This window comes from Microcebus murinus, chromosome 5 (assembly GCF_040939455.1).
Source record: "Microcebus murinus isolate Inina chromosome 5, M.murinus_Inina_mat1.0, whole genome shotgun sequence".
Taxonomy (NCBI): Eukaryota; Metazoa; Chordata; class Mammalia; order Primates; family Cheirogaleidae; genus Microcebus; species Microcebus murinus.
In genome coordinates, this window is record NC_134108.1 from 47886043 (window position 1) to 47909092 (window position 23050).

The 23050-nt window shown below is 36.4% G+C and overlaps 1 protein-coding gene across 2 annotated transcripts in view; it reads right to left on the minus strand.

Moving 5' to 3' along the window:
- The window catches only part of SLC16A10 (solute carrier family 16 member 10), a 117812-nt gene that overhangs the window by 49662 nt on the left and 45100 nt on the right, over positions 1–23050 (minus strand). The window lies entirely within an intron of this gene.

Below are 23050 nucleotides of genomic sequence, written 5' to 3' on the forward strand. Positions count from 1 at the left end.
AAGGTGGGAATGGGAGAGAGGGAGGCTGGGGGAAGGAAGGCAGGAGATTCCAACTTAAGCAGTCCTGCCAAAAAATCTGTCTGATGTCTGAAGCTCTTTTATTCTCAGATGCACTTTTGTGGGTTCTTCAGAGTCTCACCTCAGATATAGCTCCACTGACTTGGACAATTCCTTCTCCTCCTGGCTTTTTGGCTGTCACTCAAAAGACTCACTGTCAAGCCTCATAGCCCTTCCAGGCCGTCTATTTGGGCAGAAGTCAAAACAGCTCCAGGCTACTCCTCTCCTCCAATAGGTTCGCTTCTGATCTGTGGGAAGCACTCAGATTTCCTTTGCCCTGACAAACGTTGGAGTGAAGGCAAATTCCAACACAGCCACCTCTTGTATAGCTCTTGCTGTGGAAGTAGTTAGCCAGCCACAGTTATTTCCTTCTTGGTTTTCTTGAGGAGTCAAATCCCAGTCCTTTGTGTCCCCCAAATGGGAAGGATTCTTTAAATCTCTTAAGTGGTCCCTCTTAAGCCCCATGAATTCTTTTAAGTTCCCACCTGGAACAAACCTAACACCTCTCACTAGATACCAGTGAGAGAACATACATCCCCACTTCTCCCATAGGACTTGGGGGAGCCATAGCACAATTTTCTCAAAAATCCTCACAAAATGCTCTTTCTTGACCCATAAATATCCTTCTTATGGGTTTTAGAGCCTCTAACTGGTTTCAACATCTACTTGAAAAGTTATATGAAATATTCTCACTTTTGAAATTCATACTATTTGTACTTTAGTACCTTGAGTGAAATTCCAACAGAATATTCTGTTAGAATAATAATTCATAATAGATGAAGTTAGGTCTGTCTTTTGATCGAATTTAAGAAGAAATTAATGCTTGAATGATTACTTGCTATCGTAAACTCATAAAATTTCTAGTTTTTATAAAGTTTTAACATGGCATACAAAGAATCCAAGGTCTTATGGGTTATGATGCACATAGGACAAAAATAAAATGGACTGTTGCTCTCTTTCACTTCTTCCAACTCTGACTATAATTATTAATAATACTCAATAGAGCATATATATTACCAGTTGTTGTACTGTTAATATATTTGTCGTACTCTGAAGAATATTTCATTTAATCCTCAAAACTCTATAAGTTAGTACTTTTCTTAAGTCCATTTAACAATTGAGAAACTGAAGTACATAGCATGGTACATACCATATATAGCATGGTAAAATTTTTATTTAAAAAATGCAAACTAGCCCTAGTCTCTCTATGTCCTTCTACCAAACACCCACACAGGTCTTCCTAAAATTGTTAAAGAACTAATAAATCCTTTTCAATGGAAGAGGTGCTATTTAAATTATTTTTATATGTGATATGAAAATATAACATTCTCTCCCTTCCTATTAAAAGTACCTATTATGTTCTAGGCACTATCCTGTTGGGAATATAAAAACAACTAAGATTTTTCTACCTTTCAGTAATTTTTCAGTCTAGTAACATATATGCAAATAGAGGTCCAATCAGAACACCAGAGGATGTGCTAAATGTCTTGAGACATAAATACCAAAAAAATGCAAAAGAAAGGCTTTAGAATGTGCTTGTATACTCTTATTTGAATATGTATGTGTGTTTAACATCATAGAGAGTCACATCCAAGAAGCCATGCTGTGAAATCTTTTTCAAAAAATACCAGAGAGCTTTCCAATTTCCCCATCCAGATCCTCTTTGTTTCCTACTCCATTATGAGAACAAATTCCTGGTTCTCTCTGCGTAGGACCAAAGCTGGTTGCAAATCATTCAAAGTAAGTGGTTAAGTTTAATATTTAAAGAAGATTTTCCTGCATGCTAAGTAAAATAAGGTGTTGTAACTATGCAGATATAAATGATTGCAAGGGCAAATTATTTACAATTGAAAACACCCACAGGGAAGATTTACTGTAGCTAAAGGTTGATAAATATTCTTTTGCTCTTGTTGTTAGCTCCAACCTGCATTTCCACTTGATCTTGGCCTCTTTCAGACATCTGTGCTCTATAATAACAATGGTCTAACAGCCTTAAATTAAATGAAATAACAGTACACAAAACTGAAATTAAAATGCAAAAATATCATTTACCCAAGTCCCAATGATTCCTAGCACAGTAAGCTACCTGGCAACAAAATTCAGGAATGCATACATTGTACTTGCCTTGAACATTGTATTGCCATCCTAAAGGTTATTTATTAATTACATTTCACTTAGAAGTGGTTTTAAAAATATTTTCTAATCAACTTCTCTTTGTGGCACTGGAATAAAGTGGTCATGCAAACCCCCCTGCAGATAACTATTATAAAACTTGGGCCAAAAAAAAAAACAAACCAACTAACTAAAAACCAACCAACCAAACAAACAAAACAAACAAAATAATCTATGCACACATACTAGAAAATGTCTTAAAAACTTACACAAGTTGGAGGAGAGTTTGAAAAGCTCCAATTGGAAAAATTACAAGTTTGTGGGCTTTCTCAAGTATCAACAAACTATGTAGGTGTTACGTAGACTGAGAAGTGGCCAGACTAAAGAAAAGTAGCATCTGGAAGTTATAAGAACTGAACAGAGACGTCAGCTACCACATACCACATAGAGACAAGATTTGCAGTGCAAGCTCAGGCAGGCTACTAGGAATAAAAACTCAATGATCCTTGGAATAACACAATAGAATCAGAGTTCAGGTTTGAACCCAAAATTATAAGACATGCAAGGAAATAAGTAATCAATATAAATTGACTCTGAATGAGCTCAGCTGTTAAGTTTAGTAAAGATTTCAAACTGTCTGTTATAGATATGTTGGAAGAGTTAAAGAGTAACATTTTTCAAAGAATAAAGGGTAAAAAAATGGTCTTACTGAGTGAACAAATAAGGAATCTCAACAGTGAAATGTAAACTACAAAAAAAAAATGGAAATTCTAGAGAAGAAAAGTACAATTGATAATGGCACAGGGACCCCCCCCCCCATCTCATCTTGCGGCTCTGCCTGAGACTTGGCTTCTGTCCAGCTGACTCTGGAGTGTGTGAAGAGCTGCTGTTTACCAGCTCCACAGAGCCTGGTAAACAGCTCTCACCTGACAACTAGACACTTGGTTTGCGGATGGTAGTTCCAAGGCAAACAAACAACATCGTTTGGAAGGCTGTTACTCTGAGGAAGAACATGAAAACCTTTTTCCTTTTGAGTTATTTATAGCTTAGAGAAATTGGGACACAATTGAAGACACTGGTTATTTGACCAAGACTTTGACTGGAATGACATATTCTCAGACTGCTTTGAGGAATTCAGGTTGACTTTGCAGAGCTGACAAAAAGCTCGCTGGAAAGACTGGCCTGGTACATTGTCTACACAATTTCTTTACAAGGTTCCTGATCAGTGGTAAGTACAGAATGTCACTTTCTGACAGACCCAGGAAACTCAAGATATTTTGGGACCTGGAAAAAGAGGAAAACTCACCCAAAAAAGCACAGTCTGATGGCAAATACTTGGCTTGGCTTCAAGGCTTGTAACGAGTCAAATCTGAAATATTTTATTTATTATTTTATGTTATTTTATTTCATTTCATTTCAGAGTATTATGGGGTTACATACATTTTGGTTACATAAATTGCCTTTGTACAGCTTGAGTTAAAGTTACAAGTGTGCCCATTATCCAGATAGTGTGCACTATACCTGTTAGGTGTGACCCATCCCTTCTTCCCCCCTCCCATGTACTTGATTTCCAATGAGTTTTATTTTCGTATGTGCACATAAGTATTGTTTAATTAGTTCCAATTTAATGATTTTTTCATGTGGTGTTTGTTTTGCCATTCTTGTGACACTTCACTTAGAAGAATGGTCTCCAGTTCCATCCAGGTTAATACAAGAGGTATTATTAGCTCATCCCTTTTTTTTTTTTTTTTTTTGAGACAGAGTCTCACTTTGTTGTCCAGGCTAGAGTGAGTGCCGTGGCGTCAGCCTAGCTCACAGCAACCTCAAACTCCTGGGCTTGAGTGATTCTTCTGCCTCAGCCTCCCGAGTAGCTGGGACTACAGGCATGCGCCACCATGCCCAGCTAATTTTTTACATATATATATCAGTTGGCCAATTAATTTCTTTCTATTTATAGTAGAGACGGGGTCTCGCTCTTGCTCAGGCTGGTTTTGAACTCCTGACCTTGAGCAATCCGCCCGCCTCGGCCTCCCAAGAGCTAGGATTACAGGCGTGAGCCACAGCGCCCGGCCTAGCTCATCACTTTTTTTTATGGTTGAGTAAGTACTCCATGGTATACATATACCACATTTTATGAATCCACTCATGTATTGATGGGCACATGGGTTGTTTCCACATCTTTGCAATTCTGAATTGTGTTGCTATAAACATTCAAGTGCAGGTGTCTTTTTAATTAAATGTCCTTTTTTTCTTTGGGTAAATATCTAGTAGTGAGATTGCTAGATCAAATGGTAGGTCTACTTTTAGTTCTTTGAGGTATCTCCATGCTACTTTCCACAGAGGTTGTACTAGTTTGCAGTCCCACCAACAGCATATAAGTGTTCTTATCTTTCCGCATCCACGCCAGCATTTGTTGTTTAAGGACTTTTTGATAAAAAATATTCTCACTGGGGTTAGGTAATATTTCATTGTGGTTTTGATTTGCATTTCCCTGATGATTAGAGATGTTGAGCATTTGTTCATATGTTTGTTGGCCATTAGTCTATCTTTTTCTGAAATGTTTCTATTCATGTCTTTTGCCCACTTTTAAATGGGGTTGTTTGATTTTTATCTTGCTGATTTGTCTGAGTTCTTTGTAGATTCTTATTATCAGCTCTTTGTCAGATGTATAGCATGCAAATATTTTCTCCCATTCTGTAGGTTGTCTATTCGCCCTATTGATCATTTCCTTGGTTGTGAAGAAGCTTTTTAATTTGATCAGATCCCATTTATTTATTTTTGTTGCTGCTGTCATTACTTGTGGGGTCTTCTTCATAAATTCTTTGCCTAGGCCAATGTCTATAAGAGTTTTTCCAACATTTTTTCCAGAATTATTATAGCTTCATGCTTTAGGTTTAAGTCTGTTATCCATCATAGCAGACTTAATTTGTGAGTGGTGAGAGGTGCAGATCCTATTTCAGACTATCTGTGGCTATCTAATTAACTATCTAACTATCTGTGGCTATCTAACTATCTGTGGCTATCTATCTAACTATATGTGGCTATCTAATTTTCCCAGCACCATTTATTGAATAGCGATTCTTTTCTCCAGTATATGTTTTTGTCTGCTTTGGCAAAGATCACATGACAATATGAGGATGGCTTTATATTTGTGTTCTCTGTTCTTATCCACTGGTCTATGTCTCTGTTCTTGTGTCAATACCATGCTATTTTGGCTACTATAGTTTTGCAGTATAATTTGAAGTCTGGTAAAGTGATGCCTCCCAATATGTTCTTTTTGCTTAAGGTTGCCTTGACTATTTGGGCTCTTTTCTGGTTCCATATGAAGTGTAGAATTATTTTTTCTAGATCTGAGAAAAATGATGTTGGTATTTTAATGGGATTGCATTTAATCTGCAAATCACTTTAGGAAGTATAGACATTTTAACATTCTGCCAACCTATAAGCACATATGTTTTTCCATTTGTTTACATCTGTCTCTGGGATTTCCTTCCTCAGTGTTTCATAGTTCTCCCTGTAGGGGTCTTTCACCTCCTTGGTTAAATATATTCCTAGGTATTTTATTTTCTTTGTTGCTTTTGTGAAAGGTATTGAGTCTTTGATTTGATTTTGCTTGATTGTTATTGGCATATAGGAATGCCATTAATTTGTGTACACTCATTTTATAACCCGAGGCTTTGCTGAATTTATTTATCAATTCTAGGAGTCTCTTGGCAGAATCTTTGGGGCTTTTTAGATAAAAAAATCATAACATCAGCAAAGAGTGATAGTTTAACCTCTTCTTTTCTCATTTGAATACCCTTGATTTCCTTTTCTTGCCTGACTACTCTGGCTAGGACTTCCAGCACTATGTTGAATAGAAGTGGCGACAGTGGGCAACCTTTTCTGATTCCAGCTCTAAATGGGAATGCTCTCAATTTTTCCCCATTCAGAATGATGTTGGCTATGAGTTTATCATATATGGATTTTATAATTTTGAGGTGTATTCCATCTATACCTATTTTGCTAAGAGTTCTTATCATAAAAGGGTGCTGAATTTTGTAAATGTTTTTTCTGGATCTATTGAGAGAGGATCATATGGTCTTTGTTTTTGCTTCTACTTATGTGATGAATCACATTTATAGATTTGCATATGCTGAACCACCCTTACATCCCTAGGATAAAGCCCATCTGGTTGCAGTGGATTATTTTTTTTGATGTGCAGCTGAATTCAGTGTGCTAGAATTTTATTGACAATGTTTGCATGTATATTCACAAGGGATATTGATCTGTAGTATTCCTTTTTTGTTATTCTTCCTGGCTTTGGTATTAAGGTGATACTGGCTTCGTAGAACAAGTTGGGCAGGATTCCTTCCTTCTTAATGTTATGAAATCATTTCTGCAGTATAGGCACAGTTCTTTGTACACCTGGTGAAATTTGGCTGTGAAACCATGTGGTCTGGGACTATCTATCTATCTATCTATCCATTTATTTATTTATTTTGAGACAGAGTCTCAAAAATTCTCACCCTCCCAAGTAGCTGGGACTACAGGCATGCACCACCATGCTCAGCTAATTTTTTCTCTATACAATTTTTTTAGTTGGCCAATTTCTTTCTTTCTTTTCCTTTTTTTGAGACAGAGTCTTACTCTGTTGCCTGGGCTAGAGTGCGTGGCATCAGCCTAGCTAACAGCAACCTCAAGCTCCTGGGCTCAGGCAATCCTCCTGCCTCAGCCTCCTGAGTAGCTGGGACTACAGGCATGCACCACCATGCCCGGCTAATTGTTTCTATATATTTTTAGTCGGCCAATTAATTTCTATTTTTGGTAGAGACAGTGTCTCACTCTTGCTCAGGCTGGTCTCGAACTCCTGGCCTTGAGAGAGCCTCCTGCCTCAGCCTCCCAGAGTGCTAGGATTACAGGCGTGAGCTACCATGCCCGGCCTGGTCTGGGACTTTTTTTGTTGGAAGATGTTTTTTCGCTGCTTCAATTTTGTTGCTTGATATTGATTTGTTCAGGAGTTCTATTTCTTCCTGATTGAGCCTAGTGAGGTTGCATGTTTCCAGGAATTTGTTCAATGTTTTCAGGTTTATGTGCATAGAGATTTTTATAGCATTCAAAGATAATATTTTATATTTTTGGGTTATCAGTTATAATATCTCCTTTGTCATTTCTGATTGAACTTATTAGAGTCCTTTCTTTTCTGTTTCTGGTTAATATAGCAAGAGGCCTATTGATTTTGTTTATCTTTTCAAAGAACAAACTTTTTGTTTTATTAATCTTCTGTATAATTCTTTTGAAATAGATTTCATTTAGTTCTGCTCTGACCTTAGTTATTTCTTTTCCTCTGCTGGGTTTGGGATTGGTTTGCTCTTCCTTTTGCAATTCTTTGAGACAATTCATTATATTGTTGATTTGTGATCTTTCTGTCTTTTAGACATAGGCATTTAAGGCTATGAATTTTCCTTTTAGGACTGCTTTTGCAGAATCCCACAGATTTTGGAAACTTGTAACCCCTTTTCATTTAGTTGAAAGAATCTTTTGATTTCCATCTTAGTTTCCTCCCTGACCCAATAATTGTTTGGCAGTGGGCAGTTTAAGCACTTTGGTACGGCGTTCACCAGCCGCAAAACCTTGCCCATAGCCAGCACTCGTAGTCCGCACAATAGTTTGTGCTGTGCATTGACGACGGATCCGTTTTGCTCTTGTGTGATGAGGAAAGCTTTAAAAAGCACTGAAAGCTTGTTTTACTTTACAGGCAGCTTTATTTGTGATGTAAATCAGAATAGTTAACATATACATATATGTTTTCATTACATTATTTTTAAATGTTCACAATTTTATTTTGATAAATGAAAAATTAGAAAAGTCATATCACGGCTGTTGGCTAAAGTCAATGCTTGGCTATGCGCCTTCATATCACAGCTGTCAGCTAAAGTTGACGCTTGGCTTTGCGAGTTCATCTGTAGCTATCGACTATAGCTGACGCTCGTACCGAAGTGGTTAATTTCCACAATTTTGTGTAAAGTTAAGTGTTTCTGTTGGAATTGATTTCTAATTTTACTTCACTGTAGTCTGAGAAGATACATGGTACAATTTCTATTTTTTTTTAATTTGTTCAGACATGTTCTGTGGCCTAGGATGTGATCAATCTTAGAGAATGTTCTGTGCACTGATGAGAAGAACATACATTTAGTAGTTTTAGGGTGGAATCTTCTGTAAATGTCTGTTATGGCCATTTGTTCTAGAATCCTGTTTATGTCCATTGTTTATTTTCTGTTTGGAGGATCTGTCCCGTTCTGTCAGTGGGGTATTGAAATGGGGTGTTACAATGCTGCTGTTTATCATTTTGTTTAGATCAAGTAGGGTTTACTTTATGAATCTGGGCACACCTGTGTTAGGTGCATAGATATTTAGGACTGTTACGTCTTCTTGTTGAATTTTTCCCTTCACCATTGCAGAATGATCGTCTTTGTCTTTCTTTACTTTTGTCAATTTGAAGTCTATCTTATCTGATATGAGAAGGGCTATGCCAGCTTTCTTTTGGTTTCCATTTGCATGGAATATTGTTTTCCATCCCTTCACCTTAAGTCTGAATGAGTCCTTGTGGGTTAGATGCATTTCCTAGAGAGAGCAGACACTTGGCTCATATTTTTTATCTATTCAGCCAGCCTATGTCTCCTCAAAGGAGAGTTCAAGCCATTCACATTTTTTGAAAGAATTGATAAGTGGGGTGGGTTTATGTTCATCCTGTTGCATAAAACTTTATTGCTTTGTTTTACCTCTTGAGCCATTGTGATATGTGAGCACTCAACTTTAGCTTTTGGAAAAATCTGAAATTCTTTGTCAGAGTTCCAGCAAAGCCAACATAAAAAGAGCCTATGTGGCCAATCATTAGTCTCGCAGTACTTTATGGAAATAATCACGCCAAGTATAATGAGACTAAAATTTATTTTGCAAATAAATTGGTCCTACTATGATTTATCTTTGACAGAAATGGAGAAAGTGGAGAGAGAAAAATTATGTTTCAAAGGAAAACTATAGTACACTCATTATTAGATATAGCCCTAACCATTGTTTTTGAGTTTTTATTATTTACCTAGAATTTGGACTAAATGCTGAATTATTTCCTGGCTACCACTCTCTAAAGAAGAATTGAGTTTTAATTCTTGCTGTGATATTTTTAGTTGGCTCCCTAATAGAATACATTCTTTGTTGTTATTGTTGTTCTGGCATACAAATTCTCTTTTGATTGTAATCCTTTGTGTGCATTATATTTCTACTATTCAAATTATTAATGTTATAGATCTGTCATTGTTTTACTTCCTCCAAGAAAACCAAAATCACAGTATTCTAAAGACTAGAGAGGATTCAACAAAACCTGCAAATCTCCCTTATTTGGAATCCCACTGGACCTGATCTGTCTTTCATTCCCAACACTCTGCTGCTAAAGCCATACAATATCAAGCACCCTTCTCCTAAAGGCTCAGGGATCATTGTGAAAGAGGAGGGTGAGAAGATTATGAGAGCCGGCTTAGGGTGGCTAAGTGTAGAGACTAAAGCAATTCCATTTTGGATATTAATCTGCCATGTGGACTCCTGATTAACCCCCATTCCAGGAATGCCTCTAAGATTTCTACTTTATTTACTGTTGTCATAAATCCTGCCCCTCAGCAGATCCACATAGCATTCTCACCCTTCCCTGAGGAGTTGACTTCAATTGTCCTACATATTCATCCCAGGTATATAAGTCCTGGGTCTGGGGGTAAGGGCATGGGAATCCACCATCCCATCTTGTGGCAACCTGAGACATGGTTTTTGCTCATAAGTCCCTATTAAATGTTTCTTTCTGGCAGGATTACAGACAAAAGACAAGAAAGAACAGAATTTGAAGAAAGAAATTCCCCAAAGATATGAAACAATAATATTAAACAAAATAAAGTCTTAGAGACCTGAGGGTCTCTATGAAGAAATGTGGGTCATGAAGAAATAATGGCCAAAAATAAAAACCACAAATTGTGTGAAATACTTTAACTTATAGATCCAAGAAGTTCAAAGAACTCTAAGCAGGATAAACACTAAGAAAACCACTCCTAGGCCCATCTAGTCAAACTGCTGAAAGCCAAAAAGAAAATTTGAAAGCTGACAGAGAAAAATGATATACTGTATCTAGAAAGAATAATAATACCATTAGCAGCTGGCTTCATGTAAAAAAAAAAAAATGGGGGACAGAAGACATTGGAACTTTCATACTCACAGCACTGTGAGTGGGGAAGCCATGTCAACCAAACCATGTCAACCACTGGGACAGGGAAGCCATGTCAACCAAAAATTCTATATCCAGCTAAACTAGCCTTCAAACAATGAAGGCAAAATATATTTTTAGATACTAAAGACTGAGAGAATTTGCTACTAGGAGATGCGCTACAAGAAATATTAAAGAAAGTTCGTCAGGCTGAAGGGAAATGACACCAGCTGACAACTTGGGTCTAAAAGAAAGATTAACATAGACACACACACACTCTTTTCCTCATAAGTTCTCAAAATTACTTTAAATTACTACTCAAAGAAAAATTGTAACACTTTATATATAGATGTTATATACATATGAAAACAACAGCACTAAGGATGGAGGTACATAGAAATACACTGTTACAAGGGTCCTATATTTTACCTGAAGCAATTCTGTGTTAACTTAGAATAGATCCAAATAGCTTAAAGATGCATATTTAATCCCTAGAGAAAATAGTAAAAAAAATACAAAGATATAGCTAGGAAGTCAAAAGAGAAATTAAAATTGATTACTAAAAATTATTTTATTAACACAAAGGCAGGCGGAAGAGAAGGAACAGAAAAACAAAAGGCAGATGAGACAAACAGAAAACAAATAGCAAAATGGTAGACCTAAATATGACCATATCAAATATTACATTACATAAATAGACTAAAGACTCTAATCAAATGGCAAAGATTGTCTTACTAGATAAAAATGCAAGAACCATTTATATCCTATTTAAAGAGATGCACTTTAAATATAAAGACACAAATAAATTAAAAATAAAAGGACAGAAAAAGATATACCAGGTAAATAGTAGCCCTAAGAAAGCTAACATGGCTATACTAATATCAGACGAAGTAGATTGTAAGATAAGAAATATTACTAGAAATAAAGAGGGAGAGGGATACTCCAGCAAGGCACAGTGGCTCACGCCTGTAATCCTAACACTCTGGGAGGCCGAGGTGGGAGGATTGTTCAAGGTCAGGAGTTTGAAACCAGCCTGAGCAAGAACCATCTCTACTAAAAATAGAAAAATATCTTCTATTTATAATGAGAAAGGAAAACTAACATTTACTGAGCAGATGCCACATGGTATATGATGTATGGGGGACTTTATATGCCACTTCATTCAAGCTTCAAAGCAACTCCAGGTGAAATAGCCAAAGCTCTGAGATTAAGTGATTTGCTTAGGGGTATCCAGCATTTAAATGGAAGCCTCTGGATTTACACTCCAGACTTTCCAGCCCAAAGCCCTGCTCTGTCCATTCCATCACTCCTTATAAGCAACCATGCTGCTCCTGTAATTTATCAGTGCAGATAACCTGTGGGACCTTTTAAAGATGAGAAAATAATTTAATAATTTAATAATCTTTTCAATATGATGATAAGGACCCAAAAAAGCTACTTAAAATGGCTTTCCATGGAGGAATACATCAGAACCCAGCTCTTCCCAAAATGTTCCACTATACTGGCCCTCAGTGTACTCTCCCTCCTCTGAGTTTCTCCAGCACTTACCAACGGTGCCACTCAGTGTCACTGACGCACAGTTCTTTACTCTGTGCCTTGTCTTCATATGCATGCATGCACACATATCTTGTCTCTCCAAATCTAGGTTTCTTAATGCCACCACGCTTTACATATGTGTTTCCCCCTTCTATTCTTCACATGATAATAGATACACAAAAAGTATCAAATCAATGAATGAATGGGAACATTCAATCTTTGAAAGGGAAGTTACTGCTAGATATGTAATATCCAAACTCCCTACCTTTTTCAAAGAGGGCTGCATCTAAATCTATCTCCTTTGTCCACAATAAAATATTCCTCCCTCACTCTGGCAGCATGCTTCTCTGAGAAGCCAGAAAAGAGTTCTTTTTACACATAAAACTAAAACAGCTTACAGCATGGTGTCAATCATTTCTATATTCTTGCTCAATGAAATAGCCCTATTAAGATTTCCTTCAGTTTCTCAGTACATCCTGGTTCTACTGTAAGATTCACAGAATTAAGTCCTATGTAACAATGAAGAAATTTTTAAAAGTTATTTCTAATAAAAATGTTGAACAGAATGAAGCTAAGGACTAAGACTTGAAAGGAAACATAAGTTCTGTTTACAAAATTTGTATCCAACACATTCATTCATTTAACAAATATTTATTGACTGCATATAATGTATGTGCCAGCACTATTCTAGGTGCTGATGAAACAGCAGTGAATAAAACAGACACAAATCCCACCCTCATGGAGCTTCCATTCCACTGGAGGACAAAAAGCTGGAAAGTATGGTTGATATGCTGGTTGGCAAAATTAGGACTTGAAATCCTTTAAAAGAGGAGCATTTTACACTTAAAGTTCAGAAATTAAATGGACAAATATCAATGAGAAGGAGATATACAGCTTTATTCATGCCATAAACATTTATTGAGTCATAGACTGCTAGGCACTGGGGATCTCAAGTCCCTAATCTCAAGAAGTTCATATTCAAGAGACAGATAGCAACGAGAGAATAGTGAATAGTATTGATAACTGACCAAGGTATGTACCATTTATCCTGGCACCACTTAGCGGGGGTACCCAGCCCAGAGATGGGAGGGAAGGGATAATCAGACACTCTTTCCTTAGGGTAACATTCAAACTGTCTTGAAGGATTAACAGGCTTTAATCAAGCAAAGGACAGAGGAAAGAAGAGACAGACAGAAGAGCATGCACAAAATTAATATCTGCAGTGGTTACCTAAGGATGCAGCCAGAATGACAGCAAAGCCATGTGTCATTCCAAGAAATACAGACTTTATCCTTTAGATTCTAGGGAACCATCAATAGGTTTAATCTTGGAATTACATGATCAAATGGCATTTTATTTTTATTTTTTGACCCATGAAGATGTCTGAACAAATGGCATTTTAGAAACGTCACTTTGGCAACAATTTGGAGAGCAGAGTATTCATAGGGGAGATTCGGTGGAGGGCTGTTGGAAGGCTGCTGCAAGTGACAAATGACAGTGGTCTGAACTCAGAAGTAGCAGGGTATCCAAAGAGACAGATTTGAAAGACAGGAGTGACTGAATCAACAGAACATATGATCATTAGATGTACAAAGATGAAGGGAGTGGCAATGAGGCTGGCTTTTAAGAGATCTAGCTAGGTGGCAGAGTGAGGAGAGGACAGAGGCAGAGTCTAAAAATAAAGAAAATGAACAGGTTTGGAGAGTGGAAAAAGGGGGAGATTGATGCATTTGTTTGAAAATGAAAGCAACTTACTCAATATACCTGAGTGTAAGGCAAATTTCCTTTTCCAAAATTACTCCTCAGAGAAGAAAAAGTACTTTACCTTAAACCCTCTTTTGAAGATTCCTCATATTATAGGGCACTTTCTGGATTTCTATATTTTGAACAAATTATTGTTTAGGAAAGACAGTAAGCCTGAAATTACCTTTAACTGTTGCTGGGTTTGGATGCTACTAGAGGTCACCTAAAGGATGGAATCAGTTTAAAAAGAGCAAAGAAATTTAACACAGATTTATACTTTTCCTGAGAGGATATCTCACATTTGCAAATTTAGATGTTATAAATTTCAAAAAGCAACACAGTAAGTAGTTATGTGGTGGAGATCACAAATATGAACCCACAGAATTAAAATATATATATATTCTAATGTTGTGCAAGCAGAGACTTATCACAGGGAACCTCCCTCATTCCCTGGCCTCTGTCCCATTTAGTGACTTCCCAGTGCAGTCAACTCAGGGCCTGTCTCCACCCCCTCAGTGACTACACCTGAGGAAGAGAACCTATCTGATTGATGCTTTTGGCAGAAGGAACTAAGCATGCTTAGTCAGCTCCTGGGTTTCTCTTATCTTTAGTAGTGGCCTGTTCTCAGAAGATCCAAGTTTCTCTAACAATCCATGATATATGCTTACAGGGCAAAGCCTCCGGTTAAAGTTTCTAGCTGACCACCTCACTTGTAAGTGCCAGACCAACCCTCATCCTTCAAATGCAGAGGGAGGTATTAGATGGCCACAGATGATGATGATGATGGTAATGATGATAGCTGGAATTTACTTAAAATCTACTGTGTTGCCAGACATTGTAGATGATTCATATATATTAAGCATCTTAGTCTGTTTTGTGATGCTATAACAGAATACCAGAGACTGGGTAAATTTATAAAGAAAAGACATTTATTTCTCACAGTTCTGGAGGTTGAGAAGTCCAACTTCAAGGGGCCAGCATCTCATAAGGGTCTTTTTGCTGAGTCATAACATGACTAAGGCATCACATGGGTGAGGTGGGGGCCAGGAAGGAGGTCACATTCATCCTTTCATAAAGAACCCACTCCTTCTACACAAATGGGTGGTTAAGAAGAAAGAAAAAAAAAATAATAAAAAAAAAAAAAAAAAAAAAAAGAACCCACTCCTGTGATAATGGCGTTAAAGGTCTCCTCCCAATACTATTGCATTGGGAATAAAGTTTCCAACAAATGAACTTTGGGGGACAAAGTCAAACCATGGCATTAAGTCACTTAATATCCACAGCAATTCTATGAGGTTTACTCAGTTGAGAAAACTGAGGCACTGTTAGGTGGTAAGGCTGGAATTTGAGGCCAGTGCCTTCACTCTTAGCTACTATGTTATACTGCCCTTTACCTGATTTAACCCAAAATTTTAACATAGTGTATATTAAGAGGATGAGAAAAGGCATAGTATAAAAAAGTTAAATCTACCTCTTCCATAGGAGCAAGTCTGTAGATAAAATATACAAAATATAGCCATATAGGCATATTATTTGGAAATATGAAGGTAAGCACAAGAAATAGCTAAAAGAGTTGAAAGCAGGTGCCTTTGGAGTAGGGTGCCCAGGGTGAGAGGGAGTCAGGCAGGGGAATGCTACTTTTTCTTATAAGCCTTATAGAAATACGATCTTTTATACTGTATACATGGAAACTTTGATAATCACAATAATTTTCAGAAGAAAACTAACACCAACTTTGTTGAAATGAATCAGGGAATATGACCAAGTCACTTCTTTTAAAAATCATATGATCCATTATGGTGAAATGACTTAATAAAACTACCTAAAAATAACTGAGAATGACACTCGTGAAAGTGGTGTGGCCTTGCTCAAGACTTGAGAACTCTGATCAAAATTCCTGGGAATAGACTGAATCTGTGGGTCAGGTATCAAAGACAGAAGCAGGTTCCCTAAGCCAAGTCAAATTCTCCTGATTAGGGGTGGGAATGTGGGGACGAAAAACAGTCTTATGCTCATAACTAGTTTTGTCTGAGCTATAATCATTGTTCAATTACTAACTTGTCAGAATCCTTGAAACCATAAAGACATCATTCCTTTAGCAATGAGAATTTCTGCAGTGTGACAGAGGAAATGGAAGGTTAAGGTAATAGCTACAGAGGAAACTAGAGAAGGGTCCTGATGACAATATGTCAAACGGTATCAATTCTACCAAGGAAGGCAAGCATCAGGCCAGCATATATAGAGAAAGACGACTATTTCAAAAAAGTCTTTTGTGAGATACTGGAGAATTTAAAAGTGATTTAAAATCATAAAGCTTCATCTTGCTATTTAACACTTAATAGCAGCATGTATTGTCTTTAAAAAGTCAAAAGAAATATTATACCTCACAGAGCTCAGAGAAATAAAAAAGTAAAAGAGATCATTCTGGACAGCTACAATATCTCCCTTCCATTCAAAAGAAGAGAAAACTGTTTACTCCCATTCTGAGTACAAGTAATTTAGGTAGGTCTCAGACAAACTTCAAGGTAAAATTTCTAGTTTACCTCTAACTGTCATCCTCTCTGTAGCCCAACACAGAACTTTGTATATATTTCCCCCAAATTCTGCGCTAAGTAACCTTTATTAAATACCTACTATTAAGTGCTTTATATGCATTACTGATTTAATCCTCCCAAAAGTCTTGACTGAAGTACAGGAAGTCCCAGGTTATAGACAACCTGACTTAACTAATAGGCTCCCAAGGCTCCCCATAAGGATAATTTGTAATTAAATAATTAAATTAATAATTCAGGAACTAGTTTTTTCTGCACATGTAAACAAGCCTACATGGCATAAGCAGTTCGTTGGCACATCTTTATGCTAGCAGCTAGTCTCATTGTTTGCTTACGCACAAGTATCACTTTTGTCCTAACTTTTCTATTTGATTTTGTGAGTCTGCGTTTACCCTTATAATCATGCCTCCAAAGCAAAAGTCTACTAAAAGCCCAGTGAAACTGCAGTGAAGAGAAAAGTGATTACAATTGAAAAAAAAAAGTATAAATAATTAGGCATTCAGAGAAAAGCCAGGTGCCATCATTCATCAGGAAAGCATTAGGCTTCAGTCAATTGACCATCGGAACAATTACAAAGGACAAAGTGAAAATAAAGGAACATGTGAGACTCCATGCTCCAATTAAAGCATCAATTATTACCAAGCAGTGTAGTGGATTAATTATTGAAATGGAAAGGTTATTATTGATTTGCTTAGAAGATCAAAATAAGTGTAACATTCCGATTAACCTAGTGTTGATGTAACAGTAGGTGATTGTTAACCTTTAATATTCTTTTTTGAAATTTCTCCTAATTCCTATCTAAACTTCTATGAGTTTGTTTCTATATTTTGTTTGTTTAAATTAAAAGAAAGAGCGCAACAGTTTCTGTAACATTACAGTGTAGGAGTATTATTATTATTACACTATTACATTGTATTATTATTACCACAAATGTGCCATTATGGTATTATTTTTATTATTACCATATATGCACCATTCATTGGGGATCCCTGTTACATACAAATTTATCCTAAAGACTTCTCAGGAATGTCTCTCGTCCATAACCCAGGGACTGCCTGTGTGCTTATTCTCCTTGTTTAGATGAGGAAACTGAGGGAAAGAGTGACTAAACAACTTGCCCAAGGCCACAAAGACAGAGTGGAGGAAGGAAACCCAGAGAGTATGGAGAATGTGTTCTTAACCACTATACTCTTCCCACCCGGAGGAGCCAAACTTCTATAAAGAGTTTCAGCAAACTTTTGGAGACTTTCAGAGTACCTCTTCCTAAAGCTGTCATGCACAATCAAGTCAATATTCTAAGAAAATACCACACAGACAAGTTTCTACCTAACAGGCAGATTTCTATCTCAGTGAATCAAATGCTTCCTTGCTCATAATTGTTGACCTCTCAAACATCTCCTGTCCTAAGTACCAAAAAACAAATGTGCTCTGATAACAGCATGCCTACCTAGCCACAAGTAATTCTACCAGGGAGTTACTTATTATTAAATAGCAGGAAATTCAGAGATAAGAACATTTAAACTGCCAAGATAAATCATAAACTGCATATATGGGCTAACTTGCAAGCCAAGGATTTCATTCATAATTCCTCTTTGACAGCAGATATGGTATCCGGATCTCCTCTTATATAAAGGAGTTCATCAAAACAAGTTGAGATGATAAATGACTGAGGGGAAAAAATAGCTTAAGAGAAAGACAGAAAGGATACCAAGACCATTCATCCTTTGTTCTGCTCTACTACGTTCCAGAAATCTTGATCTTCCTGCCATAGCATAAAAGGAAAGAAAGATTTGTCTCAAAATTATCTCTGCCATTCTGTTTAATCTCAAAATCAAATTTAAATAATAGGCATCTATTTTAAAAAGACTATGAGATAATAAGAGAAGTTATAGGAAGAAAAAAAACCATAGGAATTAATTTTATAATTTAAGAAATAAGTTATAATAAATTTTTTTTAAAAGATAGACTGATAATCAAGTAAGGCATAAGGATGGGCGTGACTGATCAGCAGCACTCCCTTAAGAGTTCTACAAGACAAACCGCCACCAATCACAAATACACACTCTCTCATACAAATCTTGTCAGAGGACACAGGGATGCTCAGCACTGACACAATGAGACTCACAGGCCTAAACACTTGCTCTTGTGCTGTCCTAGAGAAGTACATCTCCACATCTGTTGCTCTATGTTCACAAAACAAAAAGGGATTTCATTTAAATGCCATAAAGTTATGGCTGTGCTACTGTCAAACTCAGAGACTGACACTGGTTTGGTGTGTGCACAGGACTTGAGCAATGGGAGCAACTTGGTAAGTGAAAAATTAACTTATCAAATCCTCCCCCTGAGACAGCGTGAAAGCAATGGATTCTTGCATAATGAGGTTTCATTTCTAAGTAGTGCTGACTGTTCATTTTCTTGCTTTTCTTCCTGTTCCAATTCCTGGTTCTGGTTATAATCACTAGTTAGCATGGCACTCATAGCCATTGTATACGGAGAGAAACATTTTCCAGTATTAAACCATTCACATTATTCTTAAATACATACATATATTGGTGGACCAACATGAGTGAAACATAACACTGATTGTTTATATTGCAAATTAATGGACATTGAATGCTAGAACAGCTTTGATTTTATGAAACTATTTAATATTAATAAGACTTAAATTTTAAAAATAAATCAAATTCAGCTATATACTTTTTATTTAAAAATTAAAATTATACTCATGAACTGGGTTTTATCTTTAAAAATAACAAAAATTAAAATTCTTGAATTAGGCCGGGCGCAGTGGCTCATGCCTATAATCCTAGCATTCTGGGAGGCTAAGGCAGGCGGATTGCTTGAGGTCAGGAGTTTGAAACCAGCCTGAGCAAGAGCGAGACCCCGTCTCTACTATAAATAGAAAGAAATTAATTGGACAACTAATATATATAGAAAAAGTTAGCCGGGCATGGTGGCACATGCCTGTAGTCCCAGCTACTTGGGAGGCTGAGGCAGAAGGATTGCTTGAGCCCAGGAGTTTGAGGTTGCTGTGAGCTAGGCTGATGCCACGGCACTCACTCTAGCCTGGGCAACAAAGCGAGACTCTGTCTCAAAAAAAAAAAAAAAAAAAAAAAAATTCTTGAATTATACTCTGTATTTTACCTTTGTATTATTTTCTCATGTAACTATTTTAATGAGCTATCATTCACATACCATGAAATCCAACCTTTTAAAGTATACAATTCTGTGTGTTTTAGTATATTCCCAAATTTGCACAACCATCATCATTATATAATTCCAAACTATTTTCCTCACCCCAAAAAGAAACCTTGTACTCATTCACTCATTAGCAATCACTCCCATTCCTTCTGCTTCCTTGGCTCTAGCAACCACTAATCTACTTTCTGTCTTTATGGAATTGCCTATTATGGACATTTTATACAAATGGAATCATATACTATGTGGCCTTTTGTGTCTGTTTTCTTTCATTTAGTATGATGTTTTCAAGGTCATCCATATTGTAGCATGTATGAGTACTTCATTGCTTTTTGTGGCTGGATAATATTTCATTTACAAATATACCACATTTTGTTTAACCATTCATCCACTGATGGACATATGGTTTGTTTCTCTTAATACTTTTCAGCTATGACAAATAATCCTACTTTGAATACTTGTGTACAAGTTTTTATGTGCACATATCTTTTCAATTCTCTTGGGTATATACCTACGAATAGAAACACTGCACCATATGGTAACTCTTTGAGGAACTGCCAGATTATCTCCCAAAGTGACTGTACCATTTTACATTTCCACCAGCAGTGTAGGAGGGTTCCAATTTTTCCACATTCTCATCAACATTTATTGATCTTTTTTTATTTTAGCCATCCTAATGAATGTAAAATGGCATCTCATGCTTTCTATTTGCATTTCTGTAATGACTAATGAAGTTGAGCATGTTTTCATATGCTCATTGGCCATTTATCTGTCTTTTGGGAGAAATGTCTATTCAAATCCTGTAATCATTTTTACATTGTGTTATTGTCTTTTTATTGTTAAGTCATAAGAATCCTTTACATATTCTGGATAATAGTCCTCTAAGGTATGTGATCTGCAGAAATTCTCTCTCATTCTGTGGATTCTCTTTTCACTTTTTTGATGTGCCCTTTGAAGTACAAAAGTATTTAATTTTGATGAAGCCTAATCTATTTTTCCTTTTGTTGCTTGTGCTTTTGATATCATATCTAAGAAAGCATTCCCTAATATAAGGACACAAAGATTTACACTTTTATACCTACACTTTTTTCGATAAGTTTTATGGTTCTAGCTCTTATATTAGTATTTAGGTCTTTAATCCATTTTGAGTTAATTTTTGTATATGGTGTGAGGTAGGAGATCTAACTTCATTCTTCATATGGCTATTAAGTTGTCCTAGAACCATTTGTTGAAAAAACTATTCTTTCCTCATTTTATTTTGTTTGTTCGGTTTTCTGTTTGTTTGTTCATTTGTCTGTTTTAAGGATAAAGGGTCTTTATCACTCAGGCTGGAGTATAGTGGCACTGTCCTAGCTCACTGCAGCCTCACATTCCGAGGTTCAAAAGTAATCCTCCCATATCAGCTTCCTGAGTAGCTGGGATTATAGGTGGGCACCATAGTGCCCAGCTAATTTATTTAAAAAAATTTTTTTAAAGACAGGATCTTGCTATATTGCCTAGGCTGGACTCAAACTCTGGACCTCAAGCAATCATCCCTCCTCAGCCTCCCAAGTTGCTGGGATTAAAGGCATGAGCCACTGCACCTGACTTGGCTTGCTTTTTAACCTATATAATTTTTTAAATTTAAAAGAAAAATAATATTTTGAAAACAAAATTTCATGTTGTTTACAGCTTTATAGGCATAATTGTTATGCAATAAAATGTGCACATACAGTGTTCAGTGAGAAAGCCTGATAAATCACACCTATGTAAATATACCAACTATCAAGATAATGAACATATCACCCCAAAAGTTTTCTCATATCTCACTGTAATTCCTCCCTCCTGCCCCTCCCCAGGCAACTGCTGATTTATAGATGAGTTTGCCATTATAAATTAGTCTGCATTTCCTAGACTTTTACATTAATAAAATCATACAGTGTGTATTTTTTTTATTTTTACATTTGTTTTAATTTACATCTTTGATAAAAATTATTCAAATATTGTCCTTCAAATATAATTACATTTTTTTCAACAGTTTTGGATTCGTAGCAAAATTTAGAGGAAGGTACAGAGATTGCACATACACCTCCTGCCCTCACACATGCATTGCTTCCCCCATTATCAACAACCTCCAACAGCAGTGGTACATTTGTTACAAGTGATGAACCTATATTGACACATCAAAATCACCCAAAGTCCATAGTTTACATTAAGGTCCACTCTTGGTGTTATATATTCCATGGATTTGGACAAATATATAACCACATGTGTCCACCATCATAGTATCAAAGAGAGTATTTCACTGTCCTAAAAATCCTTGTGCTCCAGCTATCCATTCCCTACTAACAACCACTGATCTCTTTATTATTGCCATAGTTTTGCCTTTTCCAGATGTCTTATAGTTTAAAGTACACAGTAGATAGCCTTTTCAGACTGCCTTCTTTGACTTAGAAATATGCATTTAAGTTTCTTCCTTGTCTTTTCATAGCTTGATATCCTATTTCTTTTTAGTGATGAATAATATTCCATTGTCTGGATGTACCACAATTTATTCATTCAGCTACTGAAGGACATCAAGGTCGCTTCCAAGTTTGGGCAATTATGGATAAAGCTACTATAAACACCTCTGTGCAGATTTTCGCATGGATAAGTTTTCAATTCCTCTGGGTAAATACCAAGCAGCGCACTTGCTGGATAATATGGTAAGAGTGTGTTTAATTTTGTAAGAAACCACCAAACTATCTTCCAAAGTGGCTATACCATTTTGCACTCTCATCAGCAACAAATGAGAGTTCCTATTGCTCCATATACTCACCAGAATTTTGTATTGTCCGTGTTCTAGATTTCAGCCATTCTAATAAGTGTGTAATGGATTGTTGTCATTTTAATTTGCATTTTTCTGATGATATATGATGTGGAGCATCTTTTCATATCCTTATTTGTCATCTGTATATCTTCTTTGGTGAAATGTCTGTTAAGATCTTTGGCACATTTTAAAATCAAGTTATTTTCTTATTGTTCTTAGAGTACTTTGTATATTTTGGATAACAGTCCTTAATCAGATGTGTCTTCTGCAAATATTTTCTCCCGGTCTGTGGTTTGTCTTATTCTCTTGACATGTCTTTCATGGAGCATACATTTTTAATTTTAATGAAGTCCAGCTTATCAATTATTTCTTTCATGGATCATGGTTTTACTATTTTTGTGAAGGGCATAAGGTCTGTGGTCCAGATTCATTTTTTTGTATGTGGATGTCCAGTTGTTCCAACACCATTTGTTGAAATGACTATCTCTGCTCCATTCTATTGTCTTTGCTCCTTTGTCAAATATCTGTTAACATTATGTGAGTCTATTTCTGGGCTCTCTGTTCTCTTCTACTGATCTACTGATCTCTTTGTCTATTCTTTTACCAATACCACATTATCTTTATTAATGAGGCTTTTTAGTAAGTCTTAAAATAGGTAGTGTCAGTCCTCCAACTTTGTTCTTCTCCTTTGATATCGTGTCAGCTATTCTGGGTCTTTTGCTCCTCCACATAAACTTTAGAATCAGTTTGTCAATATCCACAAAATAACCTGCTAGGGTTTTTGCTTGAGATTGCTTTGAATCTATAGATCAAGATGGGAGGAACTGACATCTTGACAAT